The sequence below is a fragment of the Rhinoderma darwinii genome, unplaced genomic scaffold (assembly GCF_050947455.1).
Source record: "Rhinoderma darwinii isolate aRhiDar2 unplaced genomic scaffold, aRhiDar2.hap1 Scaffold_674, whole genome shotgun sequence".
Lineage (NCBI taxonomy): Eukaryota > Metazoa > Chordata > Amphibia > Anura > Rhinodermatidae > Rhinoderma > Rhinoderma darwinii.
This window is the reverse complement of record NW_027464232.1, coordinates 116,860-141,500: the sequence shown is the minus strand read 5'-3', so window position 1 is coordinate 141,500 and position 24,641 is coordinate 116,860. Positions and strand designations below refer to the sequence as shown.

General features: G+C 45.6%; 26 non-coding genes across 26 annotated transcripts; 12 read left to right on the top strand and 14 right to left on the bottom strand.

The window, feature by feature from the left end:
- Nucleotides 1–283: 283 nt before the first annotated feature.
- On the bottom strand, nucleotides 284–357 carry TRNAN-GUU (transfer RNA asparagine (anticodon GUU)). Its single transcript has one exon. It is a non-coding gene; the product is annotated as a tRNA-Asn (tRNA).
- Nucleotides 358–1,396: 1,039 nt separating this feature from the next.
- Nucleotides 1,397–1,482, top strand: TRNAY-GUA (transfer RNA tyrosine (anticodon GUA)). Its single transcript is given in 2 exon segments — nucleotides 1,397–1,433; nucleotides 1,447–1,482. It is a non-coding gene; the product is annotated as a tRNA-Tyr (tRNA).
- Nucleotides 1,483–2,049: 567 nt separating this feature from the next.
- Nucleotides 2,050–2,123, bottom strand: TRNAN-GUU (transfer RNA asparagine (anticodon GUU)). Its single transcript has one exon. It is a non-coding gene; the product is annotated as a tRNA-Asn (tRNA).
- Nucleotides 2,124–3,161: 1,038 nt separating this feature from the next.
- On the top strand, nucleotides 3,162–3,247 carry TRNAY-GUA (transfer RNA tyrosine (anticodon GUA)). Its single transcript is given in 2 exon segments — nucleotides 3,162–3,198; nucleotides 3,212–3,247. It is a non-coding gene; the product is annotated as a tRNA-Tyr (tRNA).
- A 567-nt stretch (nucleotides 3,248–3,814) lies between these two features.
- Nucleotides 3,815–3,888, bottom strand: TRNAN-GUU (transfer RNA asparagine (anticodon GUU)). Its single transcript has one exon. It is a non-coding gene; the product is annotated as a tRNA-Asn (tRNA).
- A 1,038-nt stretch (nucleotides 3,889–4,926) lies between these two features.
- TRNAY-GUA (transfer RNA tyrosine (anticodon GUA)) lies at nucleotides 4,927–5,012 on the top strand. Its single transcript is given in 2 exon segments — nucleotides 4,927–4,963; nucleotides 4,977–5,012. It is a non-coding gene; the product is annotated as a tRNA-Tyr (tRNA).
- A 567-nt stretch (nucleotides 5,013–5,579) lies between these two features.
- On the bottom strand, nucleotides 5,580–5,653 carry TRNAN-GUU (transfer RNA asparagine (anticodon GUU)). The gene has a single exon. It is a non-coding gene; the product is annotated as a tRNA-Asn (tRNA).
- A 1,039-nt stretch (nucleotides 5,654–6,692) lies between these two features.
- Nucleotides 6,693–6,778, top strand: TRNAY-GUA (transfer RNA tyrosine (anticodon GUA)). Its single transcript is given in 2 exon segments — nucleotides 6,693–6,729; nucleotides 6,743–6,778. It is a non-coding gene; the product is annotated as a tRNA-Tyr (tRNA).
- A 567-nt stretch (nucleotides 6,779–7,345) lies between these two features.
- On the bottom strand, nucleotides 7,346–7,419 carry TRNAN-GUU (transfer RNA asparagine (anticodon GUU)). The gene has a single exon. It is a non-coding gene; the product is annotated as a tRNA-Asn (tRNA).
- A 1,039-nt stretch (nucleotides 7,420–8,458) lies between these two features.
- Nucleotides 8,459–8,544, top strand: TRNAY-GUA (transfer RNA tyrosine (anticodon GUA)). The gene is given in 2 exon segments: nucleotides 8,459–8,495; nucleotides 8,509–8,544. It is a non-coding gene; the product is annotated as a tRNA-Tyr (tRNA).
- A 567-nt stretch (nucleotides 8,545–9,111) lies between these two features.
- On the bottom strand, nucleotides 9,112–9,185 carry TRNAN-GUU (transfer RNA asparagine (anticodon GUU)). The gene has a single exon. It is a non-coding gene; the product is annotated as a tRNA-Asn (tRNA).
- Nucleotides 9,186–10,220: 1,035 nt separating this feature from the next.
- Nucleotides 10,221–10,306, top strand: TRNAY-GUA (transfer RNA tyrosine (anticodon GUA)). The gene is given in 2 exon segments: nucleotides 10,221–10,257; nucleotides 10,271–10,306. It is a non-coding gene; the product is annotated as a tRNA-Tyr (tRNA).
- A 567-nt stretch (nucleotides 10,307–10,873) lies between these two features.
- TRNAN-GUU (transfer RNA asparagine (anticodon GUU)) lies at nucleotides 10,874–10,947 on the bottom strand. Its single transcript has one exon. It is a non-coding gene; the product is annotated as a tRNA-Asn (tRNA).
- A 1,032-nt stretch (nucleotides 10,948–11,979) lies between these two features.
- TRNAY-GUA (transfer RNA tyrosine (anticodon GUA)) lies at nucleotides 11,980–12,065 on the top strand. The gene is given in 2 exon segments: nucleotides 11,980–12,016; nucleotides 12,030–12,065. It is a non-coding gene; the product is annotated as a tRNA-Tyr (tRNA).
- Nucleotides 12,066–12,632: 567 nt separating this feature from the next.
- TRNAN-GUU (transfer RNA asparagine (anticodon GUU)) lies at nucleotides 12,633–12,706 on the bottom strand. The gene has a single exon. It is a non-coding gene; the product is annotated as a tRNA-Asn (tRNA).
- A 1,038-nt stretch (nucleotides 12,707–13,744) lies between these two features.
- TRNAY-GUA (transfer RNA tyrosine (anticodon GUA)) lies at nucleotides 13,745–13,830 on the top strand. The gene is given in 2 exon segments: nucleotides 13,745–13,781; nucleotides 13,795–13,830. It is a non-coding gene; the product is annotated as a tRNA-Tyr (tRNA).
- Nucleotides 13,831–14,387: 557 nt separating this feature from the next.
- Nucleotides 14,388–14,461, bottom strand: TRNAN-GUU (transfer RNA asparagine (anticodon GUU)). The gene has a single exon. It is a non-coding gene; the product is annotated as a tRNA-Asn (tRNA).
- A 1,030-nt stretch (nucleotides 14,462–15,491) lies between these two features.
- TRNAY-GUA (transfer RNA tyrosine (anticodon GUA)) lies at nucleotides 15,492–15,577 on the top strand. Its single transcript is given in 2 exon segments — nucleotides 15,492–15,528; nucleotides 15,542–15,577. It is a non-coding gene; the product is annotated as a tRNA-Tyr (tRNA).
- A 567-nt stretch (nucleotides 15,578–16,144) lies between these two features.
- Nucleotides 16,145–16,218, bottom strand: TRNAN-GUU (transfer RNA asparagine (anticodon GUU)). The gene has a single exon. It is a non-coding gene; the product is annotated as a tRNA-Asn (tRNA).
- Nucleotides 16,219–17,248: 1,030 nt separating this feature from the next.
- Nucleotides 17,249–17,334, top strand: TRNAY-GUA (transfer RNA tyrosine (anticodon GUA)). Its single transcript is given in 2 exon segments — nucleotides 17,249–17,285; nucleotides 17,299–17,334. It is a non-coding gene; the product is annotated as a tRNA-Tyr (tRNA).
- A 567-nt stretch (nucleotides 17,335–17,901) lies between these two features.
- On the bottom strand, nucleotides 17,902–17,975 carry TRNAN-GUU (transfer RNA asparagine (anticodon GUU)). The gene has a single exon. It is a non-coding gene; the product is annotated as a tRNA-Asn (tRNA).
- Nucleotides 17,976–19,002: 1,027 nt separating this feature from the next.
- Nucleotides 19,003–19,088, top strand: TRNAY-GUA (transfer RNA tyrosine (anticodon GUA)). Its single transcript is given in 2 exon segments — nucleotides 19,003–19,039; nucleotides 19,053–19,088. It is a non-coding gene; the product is annotated as a tRNA-Tyr (tRNA).
- A 567-nt stretch (nucleotides 19,089–19,655) lies between these two features.
- TRNAN-GUU (transfer RNA asparagine (anticodon GUU)) lies at nucleotides 19,656–19,729 on the bottom strand. The gene has a single exon. It is a non-coding gene; the product is annotated as a tRNA-Asn (tRNA).
- A 1,683-nt stretch (nucleotides 19,730–21,412) lies between these two features.
- TRNAN-GUU (transfer RNA asparagine (anticodon GUU)) lies at nucleotides 21,413–21,486 on the bottom strand. The gene has a single exon. It is a non-coding gene; the product is annotated as a tRNA-Asn (tRNA).
- A 1,680-nt stretch (nucleotides 21,487–23,166) lies between these two features.
- On the bottom strand, nucleotides 23,167–23,240 carry TRNAN-GUU (transfer RNA asparagine (anticodon GUU)). Its single transcript has one exon. It is a non-coding gene; the product is annotated as a tRNA-Asn (tRNA).
- A 1,027-nt stretch (nucleotides 23,241–24,267) lies between these two features.
- Nucleotides 24,268–24,353, top strand: TRNAY-GUA (transfer RNA tyrosine (anticodon GUA)). Its single transcript is given in 2 exon segments — nucleotides 24,268–24,304; nucleotides 24,318–24,353. It is a non-coding gene; the product is annotated as a tRNA-Tyr (tRNA).
- Nucleotides 24,354–24,641: the final 288 nt, after the last annotated feature.

Genomic DNA, 24,641 nt, shown 5'->3' with positions numbered 1-24,641 from the left:
CCCAGTTTCTCATGTCATGTGTCATCTTCTTTGAAACAGAGTGGCGCATGGAAAGACATTTAGGCCCACAACCAAAGAGGGCCAAAGGCTCTGGACCATTCTTTCTACATTGCAACTATGTCATCCAAATCACTGGGATTTTTTTCTCTTCTCAAAATTTTTCACACTGTACATGTTGAAATAGTCTTACAACCGGTGCCCTCCTCTTCTGGCCGAAACTTTAAGTTGAGAGGCACCATAGGATTTTCTGTAACATGCAACTGAGACAAAAAGAGGACACTGCCGTCCCTGGGTGGGCTTGAACCACCAACCTTCCGGTTAACAGCCGAACGCGCTAACCAATTGCGCCACAGAGACAACCACGCTCTGCCACTTTGATTAAAGTCGTAAAAAAGCCACAACATGGTAAATGGAGTATGTTTCTTAGAGGACCTTCTGATCAACACAATAAAAAGAAGAGAATGATAAAACATAACAACTGCGTGGAACTACAGCCGCCAACAAATGGACAATTGCAACACAGAGATGGCCTCCACATTAGCGTCTTAACAACAGTCAGCGGGTAATAGGCTACCCCTCTCTTTTGGAGGTATGGCAGCAGAGTGGCGCAGCGGAAGCGTGCTGGGCCCATAACCCAGAGGTCGATGCATCGAAACCATCCTCTGCTAAGTGCTCTCTTTTACTCACGCCCCCTGTTACAATTTGGCCATTATCCCCGGTCGGAATCACATGTTTTTCTCGTAAAAATAGAATAGAGACCCCCGATCCCTGACCATCTCATTTTCACGACCTTCAGACTATGCTTTTTATACACGCAACCTCCCAGTTTCTCATGCCACATGTTTTCGCCTTTGCAACAAAGTGGCACAGGCAAAGGCTTTTGGGCCCACAACCAAATGGGCCATTGGATCTAGACCATCTTTTCTACGTTGCGACTTTCTTATTTAAATCATTCTGATTTCTTTTCTCTTCCCACAATTCTTCACTCTGTACACTAACGACTCACCTATACTTTTACACCACCCGGCACCCTGTAAGCTCCACGCTCCTTCTGCTTTTACGGGAGAAAGACATCCACACTTAAATAAAAAAAAAAAAAAAAAAAAAAAAAAAGCTTAAAGCTACAGGTTGAAAAGTATGTGATGATCACAATTGTGGTGAATCAGGCACCCCAACATGGAAACCAGCATGGACCCCAACATGGACTGCCAGAAGGGGGATTAGCTCAAATGGTAGAGCGCTCGCTTAGCATGCGAGAGGTAACGGGATCGACGCCCGTATTCTCCAAAGTTTTGGTTTGCCGAGTTTTTCAAAGAGCGGGACAATTCTCCTCTGTTTCCCTACTCATGTAACTCATTTGCAAGCTTAGGAAGCACCCGACAACCAGCTCAGCAAGCCTTCGATAGCTCAGCTGGTAGAGCGGAGGACTGTAGTAGAAAATCAGCAATCCTTAGGTCGCTGGTTCAATTCCGGCTCGAAGGAACTTTTGTTAGTCTCATAGATGATGTTTCAACCTGTCGACAAATGCTCTCCCGGTGCCCTCGTCTTCTATCTATTTTCAGAGGGGTCTCTTGTTTGTGTTGGGTATTTGAAATGGGCATCCGACCGAAACTCTCAGTTGAGAGCCACAGTAGGACTTTCTGTAACTCTGACATGCAACTGAAACAAAAAGAGGGTACAATCATCCCTGGGTGGGCTTGAACCACCAACCTTTTGGTTATCAGACAAAAAAAAGTTTTCACAACCTTCAAGCTTTGCTTGAGCCTCCCAGTTTCTCATGTCATGTGTCATCTTCTTTGAAACAGAGTGGCGCATGGAAAGACATTTAGGCCCACAACCAAAGAGGGCCAAAGGCTCTGGACCATTCTTTCTACATTGCAACTATGTCATCCAAATCACTGGGATTTTTTTCTCTTCTCAAAATTTTTCACACTGTACATGTTGAAATAGTCTTACAACCGGTGCCCTCCTCTTCTGGCCGAAACTTTAAGTTGAGAGGCACCATAGGATTTTCTGTAACATGCAACTGAGACAAAAAGAGGACACTGCCGTCCCTGGGTGGGCTTGAACCACCAACCTTCCGGTTAACAGCCGAACGCGCTAACCAATTGCGCCACAGAGACAACCACGCTCTGCCACTTTGATTAAAGTCGTAAAAAAGCCACAACATGGTAAATGGAGTATGTGTCTTAGAGGACCTTCTGATCAACACAATAAAAAGAAGAGAATGATAAAACATAACAACTGCGTGGAACTACAGCCGCCAACAAATGGACAATTGCAACACAGAGATGGCCTCCACATTAGCGTCTTAACAACAGTCAGCGGGTAATAGGCTACCCCTCTCTTTTGGAGGTATGGCAGCAGAGTGGCGCAGCGGAAGCGTGCTGGGCCCATAACCCAGAGGTCGATGCATCGAAACCATCCTCTGCTAAGTGCTCTCTTTTACTCACGCCCCCTGTTACAATTTGGCCATTATCCCCGGTCGGAATCACATGTTTTTCTCGTAAAAATAGAATAGAGACCCCCGATCCCTGACCATCTCATTTTCACGACCTTCAGACTATGCTTTTTATACACGCAACCTCCCAGTTTCTCATGCCACATGTTTTCGCCTTTGCAACAAAGTGGCACAGGCAAAGGCTTTTGGGCCCACAACCAAATGGGCCATTGGATCTAGACCATCTTTTCTACGTTGCGACTTTCTTATTTAAATCATTCTGATTTCTTTTCTCTTCCCACAATTCTTCACTCTGTACACTAACGACTCACCTATACTTTTACACCACCCGGCACCCTGTAAGCTCCACGCTCCTTCTGCTTTTACGGGAGAAAGACATCCACACTTAAATAAAAAAAAAAAAAAAAAAAAAAAAAAGCTTAAAGCTACAGGTTGAAAAGTATGTGATGATCACAATTGTGGTGAATCAGGCACCCCAACATGGAAACCAGCATGGACCCCAACATGGACTGCCAGAAGGGGGATTAGCTCAAATGGTAGAGCGCTCGCTTAGCATGCGAGAGGTAACGGGATCGACGCCCGTATTCTCCAAAGTTTTGGTTTGCCGAGTTTTTCAAAGAGCGGGACAATTCTCCTCTGTTTCCCTACTCATGTAACTCATTTGCAAGCTTAGGAAGCACCCGACAACCAGCTCAGCAAGCCTTCGATAGCTCAGCTGGTAGAGCGGAGGACTGTAGTAGAAAATCAGCAATCCTTAGGTCGCTGGTTCAATTCCGGCTCGAAGGAACTTTTGTTAGTCTCATAGATGATGTTTCAACCTGTCGACAAATGCTCTCCCGGTGCCCTCGTCTTCTATCTATTTTCAGAGGGGTCTCTTGTTTGTGTTGGGTATTTGAAATGGGCATCCGACCGAAACTCTCAGTTGAGAGCCACAGTAGGACTTTCTGTAACTCTGACATGCAACTGAAACAAAAAGAGGGTACAATCATCCCTGGGTGGGCTTGAACCACCAACCTTTTGGTTATCAGACAAAAAAAAGTTTTCACAACCTTCAAGCTTTGCTTGAACCTCCCAGTTTCTCATGTCATGTGTCATCTTCTTTGAAACAGAGTGGCGCATGGAAAGACATTTAGGCCCACAACCAAAGAGGGCCAAAGGCTCTGGACCATTCTTTCTACATTGCAACTATGTCATCCAAATCACTGGGATTTTTTTCTCTTCTCAAAATTTTTCACACTGTACATGTTGAAATAGTCTTACAACCGGTGCCCTCCTCTTCTGGCCGAAACTTTAAGTTGAGAGGCACCATAGGATTTTCTGTAACATGCAACTGAGACAAAAAGAGGACACTGTCGTCCCTGGGTGGGCTTGAACCACCAACCTTCCGGTTAACAGCCGAACGCGCTAACCAATTGCGCCACAGAGACAACCACGCTCTGCCACTTTGATTAAAGTCGTAAAAAAGCCACAACATGGTAAATGGAGTATGTTTCTTAGAGGACCTTCTGATCAACACAATAAAAAGAAGAGAATGATAAAACATAACAACTGCGTGGAACTACAGCCGCCAACAAATGGACAATTGCAACACAGAGATGGCCTCCACATTAGCGTCTTAACAACAGTCAGCGGGTAATAGGCTACCCCTCTCTTTTGGAGGTATGGCAGCAGAGTGGCGCAGCGGAAGCGTGCTGGGCCCATAACCCAGAGGTCGATGCATCGAAACCATCCTCTGCTAAGTGCTCTCTTTTACTCACGCCCCCTGTTACAATTTGGCCATTATCCCCGGTCGGAATCACATGTTTTTCTCGTAAAAATAGAATAGAGACCCCCGATCCCTGACCATCTCATTTTCACGACCTTCAGACTATGCTTTTTATACACGCAACCTCCCAGTTTCTCATGCCACATGTTTTCGCCTTTGCAACAAAGTGGCACAGGCAAAGGCTTTTGGGCCCACAACCAAATGGGCCATTGGATCTAGACCATCTTTTCTACGTTGCGACTTTCTTATTTAAATCATTCTGATTTCTTTTCTCTTCCCACAATTCTTCACTCTGTACACTAACGACTCACCTATACTTTTACACCACCCGGCACCCTGTAAGCTCCACGCTCCTTCTGCTTTTACGGGAGAAAGACATCCACACTTAAATAAAAAAAAAAAAAAAAAAAAAAAAAAGCTTAAAGCTACAGGTTGAAAAGTATGTGATGATCACAATTGTGGTGAATCAGGCACCCCAACATGGAAACCAGCATGGACCCCAACATGGACTGCCAGAAGGGGGATTAGCTCAAATGGTAGAGCGCTCGCTTAGCATGCGAGAGGTAACGGGATCGACGCCCGTATTCTCCAAAGTTTTGGTTTGCCGAGTTTTTCAAAGAGCGGGACAATTCTCCTCTGTTTCCCTACTCATGTAACTCATTTGCAAGCTTAGGAAGCACCCGACAACCAGCTCGGCAAGCCTTCGATAGCTCAGCTGGTAGAGCGGAGGACTGTAGTAGAAAATCAGCAATCCTTAGGTCGCTGGTTCAATTCCGGCTCGAAGGAACTTTTGTTAGTCTCATAGATGATGTTTCAACCTGTCGACAAATGCTCTCCCGGTGCCCTCGTCTTCTATCTATTTTCAGAGGGGTCTCTTGTTTGTGTTGGGTATTTGAAATGGGCATCCGACCGAAACTCTCAGTTGAGAGCCACAGTAGGACTTTCTGTAACTCTGACATGCAACTGAAACAAAAAGAGGGTACAATCATCCCTGGGTGGGCTTGAACCACCAACCTTTTGGTTATCAGACAAAAAAAAGTTTTCACAACCTTCAAGCTTTGCTTGAACCTCCCAGTTTCTCATGTCATGTGTCATCTTCTTTGAAACAGAGTGGCGCATGGAAAGACATTTAGGCCCACAACCAAAGAGGGCCAAAGGCTCTGGACCATTCTTTCTACATTGCAACTATGTCATCCAAATCACTGGGATTTTTTTCTCTTCTCAAAATTTTTCACACTGTACATGTTGAAATAGTCTTACAACCGGTGCCCTCCTCTTCTGGCCGAAACTTTAAGTTGAGAGGCACCATAGGATTTTCTGTAACATGCAACTGAGACAAAAAGAGGACACTGCCGTCCCTGGGTGGGCTTGAACCACCAACCTTCCGGTTAACAGCCGAACGCGCTAACCAATTGCGCCACAGAGACAACCACGCTCTGCCACTTTGATTAAAGTCGTAAAAAAGCCACAACATGGTAAATGGAGTATGTTTCTTAGAGGACCTTCTGATCAACACAATAAAAAGAAGAGAATGATAAAACATAACAACTGCGTGGAACTACAGCCGCCAACAAATGGACAATTGCAACACAGAGATGGCCTCCACATTAGCGTCTTAACAACAGTCAGCGGGTAATAGGCTACCCCTCTCTTTTGGAGGTATGGCAGCAGAGTGGCGCAGCGGAAGCGTGCTGGGCCCATAACCCAGAGGTCGATGCATCGAAACCATCCTCTGCTAAGTGCTCTCTTTTACTCACGCCCCCTGTTACAATTTGGCCATTATCCCCGGTCGGAATCACATGTTTTTCTCGTAAAAATAGAATAGAGACCCCCGATCCCTGACCATCTCATTTTCACGACCTTCAGACTATGCTTTTTATACACGCAACCTCCCAGTTTCTCATGCCACATGTTTTCGCCTTTGCAACAAAGTGGCACAGGCAAAGGCTTTTGGGCCCACAACCAAATGGGCCATTGGATCTAGACCATCTTTTCTACGTTGCGACTTTCTTATTTAAATCATTCTGATTTCTTTTCTCTTCCCACAATTCTTCACTCTGTACACTAACGACTCACCTATACTTTTACACCACCCGGCACCCTGTAAGCTCCACGCTCCTTCTGCTTTTACGGGAGAAAGACATCCACACTTAAATAAAAAAAAAAAAAAAAAAAAAAAAAAAGCTTAAAGCTACAGGTTGAAAAGTATGTGATGATCACAATTGTGGTGAATCAGGCACCCCAACATGGAAACCAGCATGGACCCCAACATGGACTGCCAGAAGGGGGATTAGCTCAAATGGTAGAGCGCTCGCTTAGCATGCGAGAGGTAACGGGATCGACGCCCGTATTCTCCAAAGTTTTGGTTTGCCGAGTTTTTCAAAGAGCGGGACAATTCTCCTCTGTTTCCCTACTCATGTAACTCATTTGCAAGCTTAGGAAGCACCTGACAACCAGCTCAGCAAGCCTTCGATAGCTCAGCTGGTAGAGCGGAGGACTGTAGTAGAAAATCAGCAATCCTTAGGTCGCTGGTTCAATTCCGGCTCGAAGGAACTTTTGTTAGTCTCATAGATGATGTTTCAACCTGTCGACAAATGCTCTCCCGGTGCCCTCGTCTTCTATCTATTTTCAGAGGGGTCTCTTGTTTGTGTTGGGTATTTGAAATGGGCATCCGACCGAAACTCTCAGTTGAGAGCCACAGTAGGACTTTCTGTAACTCTGACATGCAACTGAAACAAAAAGAGGGTACAATCATCCCTGGGTGGGCTTGAACCACCAACCTTTTGGTTATCAGACAAAAAAAAGTTTTCACAACCTTCAAGCTTTGCTTGAACCTCCCAGTTTCTCATGTCATGTGTCATCTTCTTTGAAACAGAGTGGCGCATGGAAAGACATTTAGGCCCACAACCAAAGAGGGCCAAAGGCTCTGGACCATTCTTTCTACATTGCAACTATGTCATCCAAATCACTGGGATTTTTTTCTCTTCTCAAAATTTTTCACACTGTACATGTTGAAATAGTCTTACAACCGGTGCCCTCCTCTTCTGGCCGAAACTTTAAGTTGAGAGGCACCATAGGATTTTCTGTAACATGCAACTGAGACAAAAAGAGGACACTGCCGTCCCTGGGTGGGCTTGAACCACCAACCTTCCGGTTAACAGCCGAACGCGCTAACCAATTGCGCCACAGAGACAACCACGCTCCGCCACTTTGATTAAAGTCGTAAAAAAGCCACAACATGGTAAATGGAGTATGTTTCTTAGAGGACCTTCTGATCAACACAATAAAAAGAAGAGAATGATAAAACATAACAACTGCGTGGAACTACAGCCGCCAACAAATGGACAATTGCAACACAGAGATGGCCTCCACATTAGCGTCTTAACAACAGTCAGCGGGTAATAGGCTACCCCTCTCTTTTGGAGGTATGGCAGCAGAGTGGCGCAGCGGAAGCGTGCTGGGCCCATAACCCAGAGGTCGATGCATCGAAACCATCCTCTGCTAAGTGCTCTCTTTTACTCACGCCCCCTGTTACAATTTGGCCATTATCCCCGGTCGGAATCACATGTTTTTCTCGTAAAAATAGAATAGAGACCCCCGATCCCTGACCATCTCATTTTCACGACCTTCAGACTATGCTTTTTATACACGCAACCTCCCAGTTTCTCATGCCACATGTTTTCGCCTTTGCAACAAAGTGGCACAGGCAAAGGCTTTTGGGCCCACAACCAAATGGGCCATTGGATCTAGACCATCTTTTCTACGTTGCGACTTTCTTATTTAAATCATTCTGATTTCTTTTCTCTTCCCACAATTCTTCACTCTGTACACTAACGACTCACCTATACTTTTACACCACCCGGCACCCTGTAAGCTCCACGCTCCTTCTGCTTTTACGGGAGAAAGACATCCACACTTAAATAAAAAAAAAAAAAAAAAAAAAAAAAAAGCTTAAAGCTACAGGTTGAAAAGTATGTGATGATCACAATTGTGGTGAATCAGGCACCCCAACATGGAAACCAGCATGGACCCCAACATGGACTGCCAGAAGGGGGATTAGCTCAAATGGTAGAGCGCTCGCTTAGCATGCGAGAGGTAACGGGATCGACGCCCGTATTCTCCAAAGTTTTGGTTTGCCGAGTTTTTCAAAGAGCGGGACAATTCTCCTCTGTTTCCCTACTCATGTAACTCATTTGCAAGCTTAGGAAGCACCCGACAACCAGCTCGGCAAGCCTTCGATAGCTCAGCTGGTAGAGCGGAGGACTGTAGTAGAAAATCAGCAATCCTTAGGTCGCTGGTTCAATTCCGGCTCGAAGGAACTTTTGTTAGTCTCATAGATGATGTTTCAACCTGTCGACAAATGCTCTCCCGGTGCCCTCGTCTTCTATCTATTTTCAGAGGGGTCTCTTGTTTGTGTTGGGTATTTGAAATGGGCATCCGACCGAAACTCTCAGTTGAGAGCCACAGTAGGACTTTCTGTAACTCTGACATGCAACTGAAACAAAAAGAGGGTACAATCATCCCTGGGTGGGCTTGAACCACCAACCTTTTGGTTATCAGACAAAAAAAAGTTTTCACAACCTTCAAGCTTTGCTTGAACCTCCCAGTTTCTCATGTCATGTGTCATCTTCTTTGAAACAGAGTGGCGCATGGAAAGACATTTAGGCCCACAACCAAAGAGGGCCAAAGGCTCTGGACCATTCTTTCTACATTGCAACTATGTCATCCAAATCACTGGGATTTTTTTCTCTTCTCAAAATTTTTCACACTGTACATGTTGAAATAGTCTTACAACCGGTGCCCTCCTCTTCTGGCCGAAACTTTAAGTTGAGAGGCACCATAGGATTTTCTGTAACATGCAACTGAGACAAAAAGAGGACACTGCCGTCCCTGGGTGGGCTTGAACCACCAACCTTCCGGTTAACAGCCGAACGCGCTAACCAATTGCGCCACAGAGACAACCACGCTCCGCCACTTTGATTAAAGTCGTAAAAAAGCCACAACATGGTAAATGGAGTATGTTTCTTAGAGGACCTTCTGATCAACACAATAAAAAGAAGAGAATGATAAAACATAACAACTGCGTGGAACTACAGCCGCCAACAAATGGACAATTGCAACACAGAGATGGCCTCCACATTAGCGTCTTAACAACAGTCAGCGGGTAATAGGCTACCCCTCTCTTTTGGAGGTATGGCAGCAGAGTGGCGCAGCGGAAGCGTGCTGGGCCCATAACCCAGAGGTCGATGCATCGAAACCATCCTCTGCTAAGTGCTCTCTTTTACTCACGCCCCCTGTTACAATTTGGCCATTATCCCCGGTCGGAATCACATGTTTTTCTCGTAAAAATAGAATAGAGACCCCCGATCCCTGACCATCTCATTTTCACGACCTTCAGACTATGCTTTTTATACACGCAACCTCCCAGTTTCTCATGCCACATGTTTTCGCCTTTGCAACAAAGTGGCACAGGCAAAGGCTTTTGGGCCCACAACCAAATGGGCCATTGGATCTAGACCATCTTTTCTACGTTGCGACTTTCTTATTTAAATCATTCTGATTTCTTTTCTCTTCCCACAATTCTTCACTCTGTACACTAACGACTCACCTATACTTTTACACCACCCGGCACCCTGTAAGCTCCACGCTCCTTCTGCTTTTACGGGAGAAAGACATCCACACTTAAAAAAAAAAAAAAAAAAAAAAAAAAAGCTTAAAGCTACAGGTTGAAAAGTATGTGATGATCACAATTGTGGTGAATCAGGCACCCCAACATGGAAACCAGCATGGACCCCAACATGGACTGCCAGAAGGGGGATTAGCTCAAATGGTAGAGCGCTCGCTTAGCATGCGAGAGGTAACGGGATCGACGCCCGTATTCTCCACAGTTTTGGTTTGCCGAGTTTTTCAAAGAGCGGGACAATTCTCCTCTGTTTCCCTACTCATGTAACTCATTTGCAAGCTTAGGAAGCACCCGACAACCAGCTCGGCAAGCCTTCGATAGCTCAGCTGGTAGAGCGGAGGACTGTAGTAGAAAATCAGCAATCCTTAGGTCGCTGGTTCAATTCCGGCTCGAAGGAACTTTTGTTAGTCTCATAGATGATGTTTCAACCTGTCGACAAATGCTCTCCCGGTGCCCTCGTCTTCTATCTATTTTCAGAGGGGTCTCTTGTTTGTGTTGGGTATTTGAAATGGGCATCCGACCGAAACTCTCAGTTGAGAGCCACAGTAGGACTTTCTGTAACTCTGACATGCAACTGAAACAAAAAGAGGGTACAATCATCCCTGGGTGGGCTTGAACCACCAACCTTTTGGTTATCAGACAAAAAAAAGTTTTCACAACCTTCAAGCTTTGCTTGAACCTCCCAGTTTCTCATGTCATGTGTCATCTTCTTTGAAACAGAGTGGCGCATGGAAAGACATTTAGGCCCACAACCAAAGAGGGCCAAAGGCTCTGGACCATTCTTTCTACATTGCAACTATGTCATCCAAATCACTGGGATTTTTTTCTCTTCTCAAAATTTTTCACACTGTACATGTTGAAATGGTCTTACAACCGGTGCCCTCCTCTTCTGGCCGAAACTTTAAGTTGAGAGGCACCATAGGATTTTCTGTAACATGCAACTGAGACAAAAAGAGGACACTGCCGTCCCTGGGTGGGCTTGAACCACCAACCTTCCGGTTAACAGCCGAACGCGCTAACCAATTGCGCCACAGAGACAACCACGCTCCCCCACTTTGATTAAAGTCGTAAAAAAGCCACAACATGGTAAATGGAGTATGTTTCTTAGAGGACCTTCTGATCAACACAATAAAAAGAAGAGAATGATAAAACATAACAACTGCGTGGAACTACAGCCGCCAACAAATGGACAATTGCAACACAGAGATGGCCTCCACATTAGCGTCTTAACAACAGTCAGCGGGTAATAGGCTACCCCTCTCTTTTGGAGGTATGGCAGCAGAGTGGCGCAGCGGAAGCGTGCTGGGCCCATAACCCAGAGGTCGATGGATCGAAACCATCCTCTGCTAAGTGCTCTCTTTTACTCACGCCCCCTGTTACAATTTGGCCATTATCCCCGGTCGGAATCACATGTTTTTCTCGTAAAAATAGAATAGAGACCCCCGATCCCTGACCATCTCATTTTCACGACCTTCAGACTATGCTTTTTATACACGCAACCTCCCAGTTTCTCATGCCACATGTTTTCGCCTTTGCAACAAAGTGGCACAGGCAAAGGCTTTTGGGCCCACAACCAAATGGGCCATTGGATCTAGACCATCTTTTCTACGTTGCGACTTTCTTATTTAAATCATTCTGATTTATTTTCTCTTCCCACAATTCTTCACTCTGTACACTAACGACTCACCTATACTTTTACACCACCCGGCACCCTGTAAGCTCCACGCTCCTTCTGCTTTTACGGGAGAAAGACATCCACACTTAAAAAAAAAAAAAAAAAAAAAAAAGCTTAAAGCTACAGGTTGAAAAGTATGTGATGATCACAATTGTGGTGAATCAGGCACCCCAACATGGAAACCAGCATGGACCCCAACATGGACTGCCAGAAGGGGGATTAGCTCAAATGGTAGAGCGCTCGCTTAGCATGCGAGAGGTAACGGGATCGACGCCCGTATTCTCCACAGTTTTGGTTTGCCGAGTTTTTCAAAGAGCGGGACAATTCTCCTCTGTTTCCCTACTCATGTAACTCATTTGCAAGCTTAGGAAGCACCCGACAACCAGCTCGGCAAGCCTTCGATAGCTCAGCTGGTAGAGCGGAGGACTGTAGTAGAAAATCAGCAATCCTTAGGTCGCTGGTTCAATTCCGGCTCGAAGGAACTTTTGTTAGTCTCATAGATGATGTTTCAACCTGTCGACAAATGCTCTCCCGGTGCCCTCGTCTTCTATCTATTTTCAGAGGGGTCTCTTGTTTGTGTTGGGTATTTGAAATGGGCATCCGACCGAAACTCTCAGTTGAGAGCCACAGTAGGACTTTCTGTAACTCTGACATGCAACTGAAACAAAAAGAGGGTACAATCATCCCTGGGTGGGCTTGAACCACCAACCTTTTGGTTATCAGACAAAAAAAAGTTTTCACAACCTTCAAGCTTTGCTTGAACCTCCCAGTTTCTCATGTCATGTGTCATCTTCTTTGAAACAGAGTGGCGCATGGAAAGACATTTAGGCCCACAACCAAAGAGGGCCAAAGGCTCTGGACCATTCTTTCTACATTGCAACTATGTCATCCAAATCACTGGGATTTTTTTCTCTTCTCAAAATTTTTCACACTGTACATGTTGAAATGGTCTTACAACCGGTGCCCTCCTCTTCTGGCCGAAACTTTAAGTTGAGAGGCACCATAGGATTTTCTGTAACATGCAACTGAGACAAAAAGAGGACACTGCCGTCCCTGGGTGGGCTTGAACCACCAACCTTCCGGTTAACAGCCGAACGCGCTAACCAATTGCGCCACAGAGACAACCACGCTCCCCCACTTTGATTAAAGTCGTAAAAAAGCCACAACATGGTAAATGGAGTATGTTTCTTAGAGGACCTTCTGATCAACACAATAAAAAGAAGAGAATGATAAAACATAACAACTGCGTGGAACTACAGCCGCCAACAAATGGACAATTGCAACACAGAGATGGCCTCCACATTAGCGTCTTAACAACAGTCAGCGGGTAATAGGCTACCCCTCTCTTTTGGAGGTATGGCAGCAGAGTGGCGCAGCGGAAGCGTGCTGGGCCCATAACCCAGAGGTCGATGGATCGAAACCATCCTCTGCTAAGTGCTCTCTTTTACTCACGCCCCCTGTTACAATTTGGCCATTATCCCCGGTCGGAATCACATGTTTTTCTCGTAAAAATAGAATAGAGACCCCCGATCCCTGACCATCTCATTTTCACGACCTTCAGACTATGCTTTTTATACACGCAACCTCCCAGTTTCTCATGCCACATGTTTTCGCCTTTGCAACAAAGTGGCACAGGCAAAGGCTTTTGGGCCCACAACCAAATGGGCCATTGGATCTAGACCATCTTTTCTACGTTGCGACTTTCTTATTTAAATCATTCTGATTTCTTTTCTCTTCCCACAATTCTTCACTCTGTACACTAACGACTCACCTATACTTTTACACCACCCGGCACCCTGTAAGCTCCACGCTCCTTCTGCTTTTACGGGAGAAAGACATCCACACTTAAAAAAAAAACATAAAAAAAAAAAAAAAAAGCTTAAAGCTACAGGTTGAAAAGTATGTGATGATCACAATTGTGGTGAATCAGGCACCCCAACATGGAAACCAGCATGGACCCCAACATGGACTGCCAGAAGGGGGATTAGCTCAAATGGTAGAGCGCTCGCTTAGCATGCGAGAGGTAACGGGATCGACGCCCGTATTCTCCAAAGTTTTGGTTTGCCGAGTTTTTCAAAGAGCGGGACAATTCTCCTCTGTTTCCCTACTCATGTAACTCATTTGCAAGCTTAGGAAGCACCCGACAACCAGCTCGGCAAGCCTTCGATAGCTCAGCTGGTAGAGCGGAGGACTGTAGTAGAAAATCAGCAATCCTTAGGTCGCTGGTTCAATTCCGGCTCGAAGGAACTTTTGTTAGTCTCATAGATGATGTTTCAACCTGTCGACAAATGCTCTCCCGGTGCCCTCGTCTTCTATCTATTTTCAGAGGGGTCTCTTGTTTGTGTTGGGTATTTGAAATGGGCATCCGACCGAAACTCTCAGTTGAGAGACTTTCTGTAACTCTGACATGCAACTGAAACAAAAAGAGGGTACAATCATCCCTGGGTGGGCTTGAACCACCAACCTTTTGGTTATCAGACAAAAAAAAGTTTTCACAACCTTCAAGCTTTGCTTGAACCTCCCAGTTTCTCATGTCATGTGTCATCTTCTTTGAAACAGAGTGGCGCATGGAAAGACATTTAGGCCCACAACCAAAGAGGGCCAAAGGCTCTGGACCATTCTTTCTACATTGCAACTATGTCATCCAAATCACTGGGATTTTTTTCTCTTCTCAAAATTTTTCACACTGTACATGTTGAAATGGTCTTACAACCGGTGCCCTCCTCTTCTGGCCGAAACTTTAAGTTGAGAGGCACCATAGGATTTTCTGTAACATGCAACTGAGACAAAAAGAGGACACTGCCGTCCCTGGGTGGGCTTGAACCACCAACCTTCCGGTTAACAGCCGAACGCGCTAACCAATTGCGCCACAGAGACAACCACGCTCCCCCACTTTGATTAAAGTCGTAAAAAAGCCACAACATGGTAAATGGAGTATGTTTCTTAGAGGACCTTCTGATCAACACAATAAAAAGAAGAGAATGATAAAACATAACAACTGCGTGGAACTACAGCCGCCAACAAATGGACAATTGCAACACAGAGATGGCCTCCACATTAGCGTCTTAACAACAGTCAGCGGGTAATAGGCTACCCCTCTCTTTTGGAGGTATGGCAGCAGAGTGGCGCAGCGGAAGCGTGCTGGGCCCATAACCCAGAGGTCGATGGATCGAAACCATCCTCTGCTAAGTGCTCTCTTTTACTCACGCCCCCTGTTACAATTTGGCCATTATCCCCGGTCGGAATCACATGTTTTTCTCGTAAAAATAGAATAGAGACCCCCGATCCCTGACCATCTCATTTTCACGACCTTCAGACTATGCTTTTTATACACGCAACCTCCCAGTTTCTCATGCCACATGTTTTCGCCTTTGCAACAAAGTGGCACAGGCAAAGGCTTTTGGGCCCACAACCAAATGGGCCATTGGATCTAGACCATCTTTTCTACGTTGCGACTTTCTTATTTAAATCATTCTGATTTCTTTTCTCTTCCCACAATTCTTCACTCTGTACACTAACGACTCACCTATACTTTTACACCACCCGGCACCCTGTAAGCTCCACGCTCCTTCTGCTTTTACGGGAGAAAGACATCCACACTTAAAAAAAAAAAAAAAAAAAAAAGCTTAAAGCTACAGGTTGAAAAGTATGTGATGATCACAATTGTGGTGAATCAGGCACCCCAACATGGAAACCAGCATGGACCCCAACATGGACTGCCAGAAGGGGGATTAGCTCAAATGGTAGAGCGCTCGCTTAGCATGCGAGAGGTAACGGGATCGACGCCCGTATTCTCCAAAGTTTTGGTTTGCCGAGTTTTTCAAAGAGCGGGACAATTCTCCTCTGTTTCCCTACTCATGTAACTCATTTGCAAGCTTAGGAAGCACCCGACAACCAGCTCGGCAAGCCTTCGATAGCTCAGCTGGTAGAGCGGAGGACTGTAGTAGAAAATCAGCAATCCTTAGGTCGCTGGTTCAATTCCGGCTCGAAGGAACTTTTGTTAGTCTCATAGATGATGTTTCAACCTGTCGACAAATGCTCTCCCGGTGCCCTCGTCTTCTATCTATTTTCAGAGGGGTCTCTTGTTTGTGTTGGGTATTTGAAATGGGCATCCGACCGAAACTCTCAGTTGAGAGCCACAGTAGGACTTTCTGTAACTCTGATATGCAACTGAAACAAAAAGAGGGTACAATCATCCCTGGGTGGGCTTGAACCACCAACCTTTTGGTTATCAGACAAAAAAAAGTTTTCACAACCTTCAAGCTTTGCTTGAACCTCCCAGTTTCTCATGTCATGTGTCATCTTCTTTGAAACAGAGTGGCGCATGGAAAGACATTTAGGCCCACAACCAAAGAGGGCCAAAGGCTCTGGACCATTCTTTCTACATTGCAACTATGTCATCCAAATCACTGGGATTTTTTTCTCTTCTCAAAATTTTTCACACTGTACATGTTGAAATGGTCTTACAACCGGTGCCCTCCTCTTCTGGCCGAAACTTTAAGTTGAGAGGCACCATAGGATTTTCTGTAACATGCAACTGAGACAAAAAGAGGACACTGCCGTCCCTGGGTGGGCTTGAACCACCAACCTTCCGGTTAACAGCCGAACGCGCTAACCAATTGCGCCACAGAGACAACCACGCTCCCCCACTTTGATTAAAGTCGTAAAAAAGCCACAACATGGTAAATGGAGTATGTTTCTTAGAGGACCTTCTGATCAACACAATAAAAAGAAGAGAATGATAAAACATAACAACTGCGTGGAACTACAGCCGCCAACAAATGGACAATTGCAACACAGAGATGGCCTCCACATTAGCGTCTTAACAACAGTCAGCGGGTAATAGGCTACCCCTCTCTTTTGGAGGTATGGCAGCAGAGTGGCGCAGCGGAAGCGTGCTGGGCCCATAACCCAGAGGTCGATGGATCGAAACCATCCTCTGCTAAGTGCTCTCTTTTACTCACGCCCCCTGTTACAATTTGGCCATTATCCCCGGTCGGAATCACATGTTTTTCTCGTAAAAATAGAATAGAGACCCCCGATCCCTGACCATCTCATTTTCACGACCTTCAGACTATGCTTTTTATACACGCAACCTCCCAGTTTCTCATGCCACATGTTTTCGCCTTTGCAACAAAGTGGCACAGGCAAAGGCTTTTGGGCCCACAACCAAATGGGCCATTGGATCTAGACCATCTTTTCTACGTTGCGACTTTCTTATTTAAATCATTCTGATTTCTTTTCTCTTCCCACAATTCTTCACTCTGTACACTAACGACTCACCTATACTATTACACCACCCGGCACCCTGTAAGCTCCACGCTCCTTCTGCTTTTACGGGAGAAAGACATCCACACTTAAAAAAAAAAAAAAAAAAAAAAGCTTAAAGCTACAGGTTGAAAAGTATGTGATGATCACAATTGTGGTGAATCAGGCACCCCAACATGGAAACCAGCATGGACCCCAACATGGACTGCCAGAAGGGGGATTAGCTCAAATGGTAGAGCGCTCGCTTAGCATGCGAGAGGTAACGGGATCGACGCCCGTATTCTCCAAAGTTTTGGTTTGCCGAGTTTTTCAAAGAGCGGGACAATTCTCCTCTGTTTCCCTACTCATGTAACTCATTTGCAAGCTTAGGAAGCACCCGACAACCAGCTCGGCAAGCCTTCGATAGCTCAGCTGGTAGAGCGGAGGACTGTAGTAGAAAATCAGCAATCCTTAGGTCGCTGGTTCAATTCCGGCTCGAAGGAACTTTTGTTAGTCTCATAGATGATGTTTCAACCTGTCGACAAATGCTCTCCCGGTGCCCTCGTCTTCTATCTATTTTCAGAGGGGTCTCTTGTTTGTGTTGGGTATTTGAAATGGGCATCCGACCGAAACTCTCAGTTGAGAGCCACAGTAGGACTTTCTGTAACTCTGACATGCAACTGAAACAAAAAGAGGGTACAATCATCCCTGGGTGGGCTTGAACCACCAACCTTTTGGTTATCAGACAAAAAAAAGTTTTCACAACCTTCAAGCTTTGCTTGAACCTCCCAGTTTCTCATGTCATGTGTCATCTTCTTTGAAACAGAGTGGCGCATGGAAAGACATTTAGGCCCACAACCAAAGAGGGCCAAAGGCTCTGGACCATTCTTTCTACATTGCAACTATGTCATCCAAATCACTGGGATTTTTTTCTCTTCTCAAAATTTTTCACACTGTACATGTTGAAATGGTCTTACAACCGGTGCCCTCCTCTTCTGGCCGAAACTTTAAGTTGAGAGGCACCATAGGATTTTCTGTAACATGCAACTGAGACAAAAAGAGGACACTGCCGTCCCTGGGTGGGCTTGAACCACCAACCTTCCGGTTAACAGCCGAACGCGCTAACCAATTGCGCCACAGAGACAACCACGCTCCCCCACTTTGATTAAAGTCGTAAAAAAGCCACAACATGGTAAATGGAGTATGTTTCTTAGAGGACCTTCTGATCAACACAATAAAAAGAAGAGAATGATAAAACATAACAACTGCGTGGAACTACAGCCGCCAACAAATGGACAATTGCAACACAGAGATGGCCTCCACATTAGCGTCTTAACAACAGTCAGCGGGTAATAGGCTACCCCTCTCTTTTGGAGGTATGGCAGCAGAGTGGCGCAGTGGAAGCGTGCTGGGCCCATAACCCAGAGGTCGATGGATCGAAACCATCCTCTGCTAAGTGCTCTCTTTTACTCACGCCCCCTGTTACAATTTGGCCATTATCCCCGGTCGGAATCACATGTTTTTCTCGTAAAAATAGAATAGAGACCCCCGATCCCTGACCATCTCATTTTCACGACCTTCAGACTATGCTTTTTATACACGCAACCTCCCAGTTTCTCATGCCACATGTTTTCGCCTTTGCAACAAAGTGGCACAGGCAAAGGCTTTTGGGCCCACAACCAAATGGGCCATTGGATCTAGACCATCTTTTCTACGTTGCGACTTTCTTATTTAAATCATTCTGATTTCTTTTCTCTTCCCACAATTCTTCACTCTGTACACTAACGACTCACCTATACTTTTACACCACCCGGCACCCTGTAAGCTCCACGCTCCTTCTGCTTTTACGGGAGAAAGACATCCACACTTAAAAAAAAAAAAAAAAAAAGCTTAAAGCTACAGGTTGAAAAGTATGTGATGATCACAATTGTGGTGAATCAGGCACCCCAACATGGAAACCAGCATGGACCCCAACATGGACTGCCAGAAGGGGGATTAGCTCAAATGGTAGAGCGCTCGCTTAGCATGCGAGAGGTAACGGGATCGACGCCCGTATTCTCCAAAGTTTTGGTTTGCCGAGTTTTTCAAAGAGCGGGACAATTCTCCTCTGTTTCCCTACTCATGTAACTCATTTGCAAGCTTAGGAAGCACCCGACAACCAGCTCGGCAAGCCTTCGATAGCTCAGCTGGTAGAGCGGAGGACTGTAGTAGAAAATCAGCAATCCTTAGGTCGCTGGTTCAATTCCGGCTCGAAGGAACTTTTGTTAGTCTCATAGATGATGTTTCAACCTGTCGACAAATGCTCTCCCGGTGCCCTCGTCTTCTATCTATTTTCAGAGGGGTCTCTTGTTTGTGTTGGGTATTTGAAATGGGCATCCGACCGAAACTCTCAGTTGAGAGCCACAGTAGGACTTTCTGTAACTCTGACATGCAACTGAAACAAAAAGAGGGTACAATCATCCCTGGGTGGGCTTGAACCACCAACCTTTTGGTTATCAGACAAAAAAAAGTTTTCACAACCTTCAAGCTTTGCTTGAACCTCCCAGTTTCTCATGTCATGTGTCATCTTCTTTGAAACAGAGTGGCGCATGGAAAGACATTTAGGCCCACAACCAAAGAGGGCCAAAGGCTCTGGACCATTCTTTCTACATTGCAACTATGTCATCCAAATCACTGGGATTTTTTTCTCTTCTCAAAATTTTTCACACTGTACATGTTGAAATGGTCTTACAACCGGTGCCCTCCTCTTCTGGCCGAAACTTTAAGTTGAGAGGCACCATAGGATTTTCTGTAACATGCAACTGAGACAAAAAGAGGACACTGCCGTCCCTGGGTGGGCTTGAACCACCAACCTTCCGGTTAACAGCCGAACGCGCTAACCAATTGCGCCACAGAGACAACCACGCTCCCCCACTTTGATTAAAGTCGTAAAAAAGCCACAACATGGTAAATGGAGTATGTTTCTTAGAGGACCTTCTGATCAACACAATAAAAAGAAGAGAATGATAAAACATAACAACTGCGTGGAACTACAGCCGCCAACAAATGGACAATTGCAACACAGAGATGGCCTCCACATTAGCGTCTTAACAACAGTCAGCGGGTAATAGGCTACCCCTTTCTTTTGGAGGTATGGCAGCAGAGTGGCGCAGCGGAAGCGTGCTGGGCCCATAACCCAGAGGTCGATGGATCGAAACCATCCTCTGCTAAGTGCTCTCTTTTACTCACGCCCCCTGTTACAATTTGGCCATTATCCCCGGTCGGAATCACATGTTTTTCTCGTAAAAATAGAATAGAGACCCCCGATCCCTGACCATCTCATTTTCACGACCTTCAGACTATGCTTTTTATACACGCAACCTCCCAGTTTCTCATGCCACATGTTTTCGCCTTTGCAACAAAGTGGCACAGGCAAAGGCTTTTGGGCCCACAACCAAATGGGCCATTGGATCTAGACCATCTTTTCTACGTTGCGACTTTCTTATTTAAATCATTCTGATTTCTTTTCTCTTCCCACAATTCTTCACTCTGTACACTAACGACTCACCTATACTTTTACACCACCCGGCACCCTGTAAGCTCCACGCTCCTTCTGCTTTTACGGGAGAAAGACATCCACACTTAAAAAAAAAAAAAAAAAAAAAAGCTTAAAGCTACAGGTTGAAAAGTATGTGATGATCACAATTGTGGTGAATCAGGCACCCCAACATGGAAACCAGCATGGACCCCAACATGGACTGCCAGAAGGGGGATTAGCTGAAATGGTAGAGCGCTCGCTTAGCATGCGAGAGGTAACGGGATCGACGCCCGTATTCTCCAAAGTTTTGGTTTGCCGAGTTTTTCAAAGAGCGGGACAATTCTCCTCTGTTTCCCTACTCATGTAACTCATTTGCAAGCTTAGGAAGCACCCGACAACCAGCTCGGCAAGCCTTCGATAGCTCAGCTGGTAGAGCGGAGAACTGTAGTAGAAAATCAGCAATCCTTAGGTCGCTGGTTCAATTCCGGCTCGAAGGAACTTTTGTTAGTCTCATAGATGATGTTTCAACCTGTCGACAAATGCTCTCCCGGTGCCCTCGTCTTCTATCTATTTTCAGAGGGGTCTCTTGTTTGTGTTGGGTATTTGAAATGGGCATCCGACCGAAACTCTCAGTTGAGAGCCACAGTAGGACTTTCTGTAACTCTGACATGCAACTGAAACAAAAAGAGGGTACAATCATCCCTGGGTGGGCTTGAACCACCAACCTTTTGGTTATCAGACAAAAAAAAGTTTTCACAACCTTCAAGCTTTGCTTGAACCTCCCAGTTTCTCATGTCATGTGTCATCTTCTTTGAAACAGAGTGGCGCATGGAAAGACATTTAGGCCCACAACCAAAGAGGGCCAAAGGCTCTGGACCATTCTTTCTACATTGCAACTATGTCATCCAAATCACTGGGATTTTTTTCTCTTCTCAAAATTTTTCACACTGTACATGTTGAAATGGTCTTACAACCGGTGCCCTCCTCTTCTGGCCGAAACTTTAAGTTGAGAGGCACCATAGGATTTTCTGTAACATGCAACTGAGACAAAAAGAGGACACTGCCGTCCCTGGGTGGGCTTGAACCACCAACCTTCCGGTTAACAGCCGAACGCGCTAACCAATTGCGCCACAGAGACAACCACGCTCCCCCACTTTGATTAAAGTCGTAAAAAAGCCACAACATGGTAAATGGAGTATGTTTCTTAGAGGACCTTCTGATCAACACAATAAAAAGAAGAGAATGATAAAACATAACAACTGCGTGGAACTACAGCCGCCAACAAATGGACAATTGCAACACAGAGATGGCCTCCACATTAGCGTCTTAACAACAGTCAGCGGGTAATAGGCTACCCCTCTCTTTTGGAGGTATGGCAGCAGAGTGGCGCAGTGGAAGCGTGCTGGGCCCATAACCCAGAGGTCGATGGATCGAAACCATCCTCTGCTAAGTGCTCTCTTTTACTCACGCCCCCTGTTACAATTTGGCCATTATCCCCGGTCGGAATCACATGTTTTTCTCGTAAAAATAGAATAGAGACCCCCGATCCCTGACCATCTCATTTTCACGACCTTCAGACTATGCTTTTTATACACGCAACCTCCCAGTTTCTCATGCCACATGTTTTCGCCTTTGCAACAAAGTGGCACAGGCAAAGGCTTTTGGGCCCACAACCAAATGGGCCATTGGATCTAGACCATCTTTTCTACGTTGCGACTTTCTTATTTAAATCATTCTGATTTCTTTTCTCTTCCCACAATTCTTCACTCTGTACACTAACGACTCACCTATACTTTTACACCACCCGGCACCCTGTAAGCTCCACGCTCCTTCTGCTTTTACGGGAGAAAGACATCCACACTTAAAAAAAAAAAAAAAAAAAGCTTAAAGCTACAGGTTGAAAAGTATGTGATGATCACAATTGTGGTGAATCAGGCACCCCAACATGGAAACCAGCATGGACCCCAACATGGACTGCCAGAAGGGGGATTAGCTGAAATGGTAGAGCGCTCGCTTAGCATGCGAGAGGTAACGGGATCGACGCCCGTATTCTCCAAAGTTTTGGTTTGCCGAGTTTTTCAAAGAGCGGGACAATTCTCCTCTGTTTCCCTACTCATGTAACTCATTTGCAAGCTTAGGAAGCACCCGACAACCAGCTCGGCAAGCCTTCGATAGCTCAGCTGGTAGAGCGGAGAACTGTAGTAGAAAATCAGCAATCCTTAGGTCGCTGGTTCAATTCCGGCTCGAAGGAACTTTTGTTAGTCTCATAGATGATGTTTCAACCTGTCGACAAATGCTCTCCCGGTGCCCTCGTCTTCTATCTATTTTCAGAGGGGTCTCTTGTTTGTGTTGGGTATTTGAAATGGGCATCCGACCGAAACTCTCAGTTGAGAGCCACAGTAGGACTTTCTGTAACTCTGACATGCAACTGAAACAAAAAGAGGGTACAATCATCCCTGGGTGGGCTTGAACCACCAACCTTTTGGTTATCAGACAAAAAAAAGTTTTCACAACCTTCAAGCTTTGCTTGAACCTCCCAGTTTCTCATGTCATGTGTCATCTTCTTTGAAACAGAGTGGCGCATGGAAAGACATTTAGGCCCACAACCAAAGAGGGCCAAAGGCTCTGGACCATTCTTTCTACATTGCAACTATGTCATCCAAATCACTGGGATTTTTTTCTCTTCTCAAAATTTTTCACACTGTACATGTTGAAATGGTCTTACAACCGGTGCCCTCCTCTTCTGGCCGAAACTTTAAGTTGAGAGGCACCATAGGATTTTCTGTAACATGCAACTGAGACAAAAAGAGGACACTGCCGTCCCTGGGTGGGCTTGAACCACCAACCTTCCGGTTAACAGCCGAACGCGCTAACCAATTGCGCCACAGAGACAACCACGCTCCCCCACTTTGATTAAAGTCGTAAAAAAGCCACAACATGGTAAATGGAGTATGTTTCTTAGAGGACCTTCTGATCAACACAATAAAAAGAAGAGAATGATAAAACATAACAACTGCGTGGAACTACAGCCGCCAACAAATGGACAATTGCAACACAGAGATGGCCTCCACATTAGCGTCTTAACAACAGTCAGCGGGTAATAGGCTACCCCTCTCTTTTGGAGGTATGGCAGCAGAGTGGCGCAGTGGAAGCGTGCTGGGCCCATAACCCAGAGGTCGATGGATCGAAACCATCCTCTGCTAAGTGCTCTCTTTTACTCACGCCCCCTGTTACAATTTGGCCATTATCCCCGGTCGGAATCACATGTTTTTCTCGTAAAAATAGAATAGAGACCCCCGATCCCTGACCATCTCATTTTCACGACCTTCAGACTATGCTTTTTATACACGCAACCTCCCAGTTTCTCATGCCACATGTTTTCGCCTTTGCAACAAAGTGGCACAGGCAAAGGCTTTTGGGCCCACAACCAAATGGGCCATTGGATCTAGACCATCTTTTCTACGTTGCGACTTTCTTATTTAAATCATTCTGATTTCTTTTCTCTTCCCACAATTCTTCACTCTGTACACTAACGACTCACCTATACTTTTACACCACCCGGCACCCTGTAAGCTCCACGCTCCTTCTGCTTTTACGGGAGAAAGACATCCACACTTAAAAAAAAAAAAAAAAAAAGCTTAAAGCTACAGGTTGAAAAGTATGTGATGATCACAATTGTGGTGAATCAGGCACCCCAACATGGAAACCAGCATGGACCCCAACATGTACTGCCAGAAGGGGGATTAGCTCAAATGGTAGAGCGCTCGCTTACCATGCGAGAGGTAACGGGATCGACGCCCGTATTCTCCAAAGTTTTGGTTTGCCGAGTTTTTCAAAGAGCGGGACAATTCTCCTCTGTTTCCCTACTCATGTAACTCATTTGCAAGCTTAGGAAGCACCCGACAACCAGCTCGGCAAGCCTTCGATAGCTCAGCTGGTAGAGCGGAGGACTGTAGTAGAAAATCAGCAATCCTTAGGTCGCTGGTTCAATTCCGGCTCGAAGGAACTTTTGTTAGTCTCATAGATGATGTTTCAACCTGTCGACAAATGCTCTCCCGGTGCCCTCGTCTTCTATCTATTTTCAGAGGGGTCTCTTGTTTGTGTTGGGTATTTGAAATGGGCATCCGACCGAAACTCTCAGTTGAGAGCCACAGTAGGACTTTCTGTAACTCTGACATGCAACTGAAACAAAAAGAGGGTACAATCATCCCTGGGTGGGCTTGAACCACCAACCTTTTGGTTATCAGACAAAAAAAAGTTTTCACAACCTTCAAGCTTTGCTTGAACCTCCCA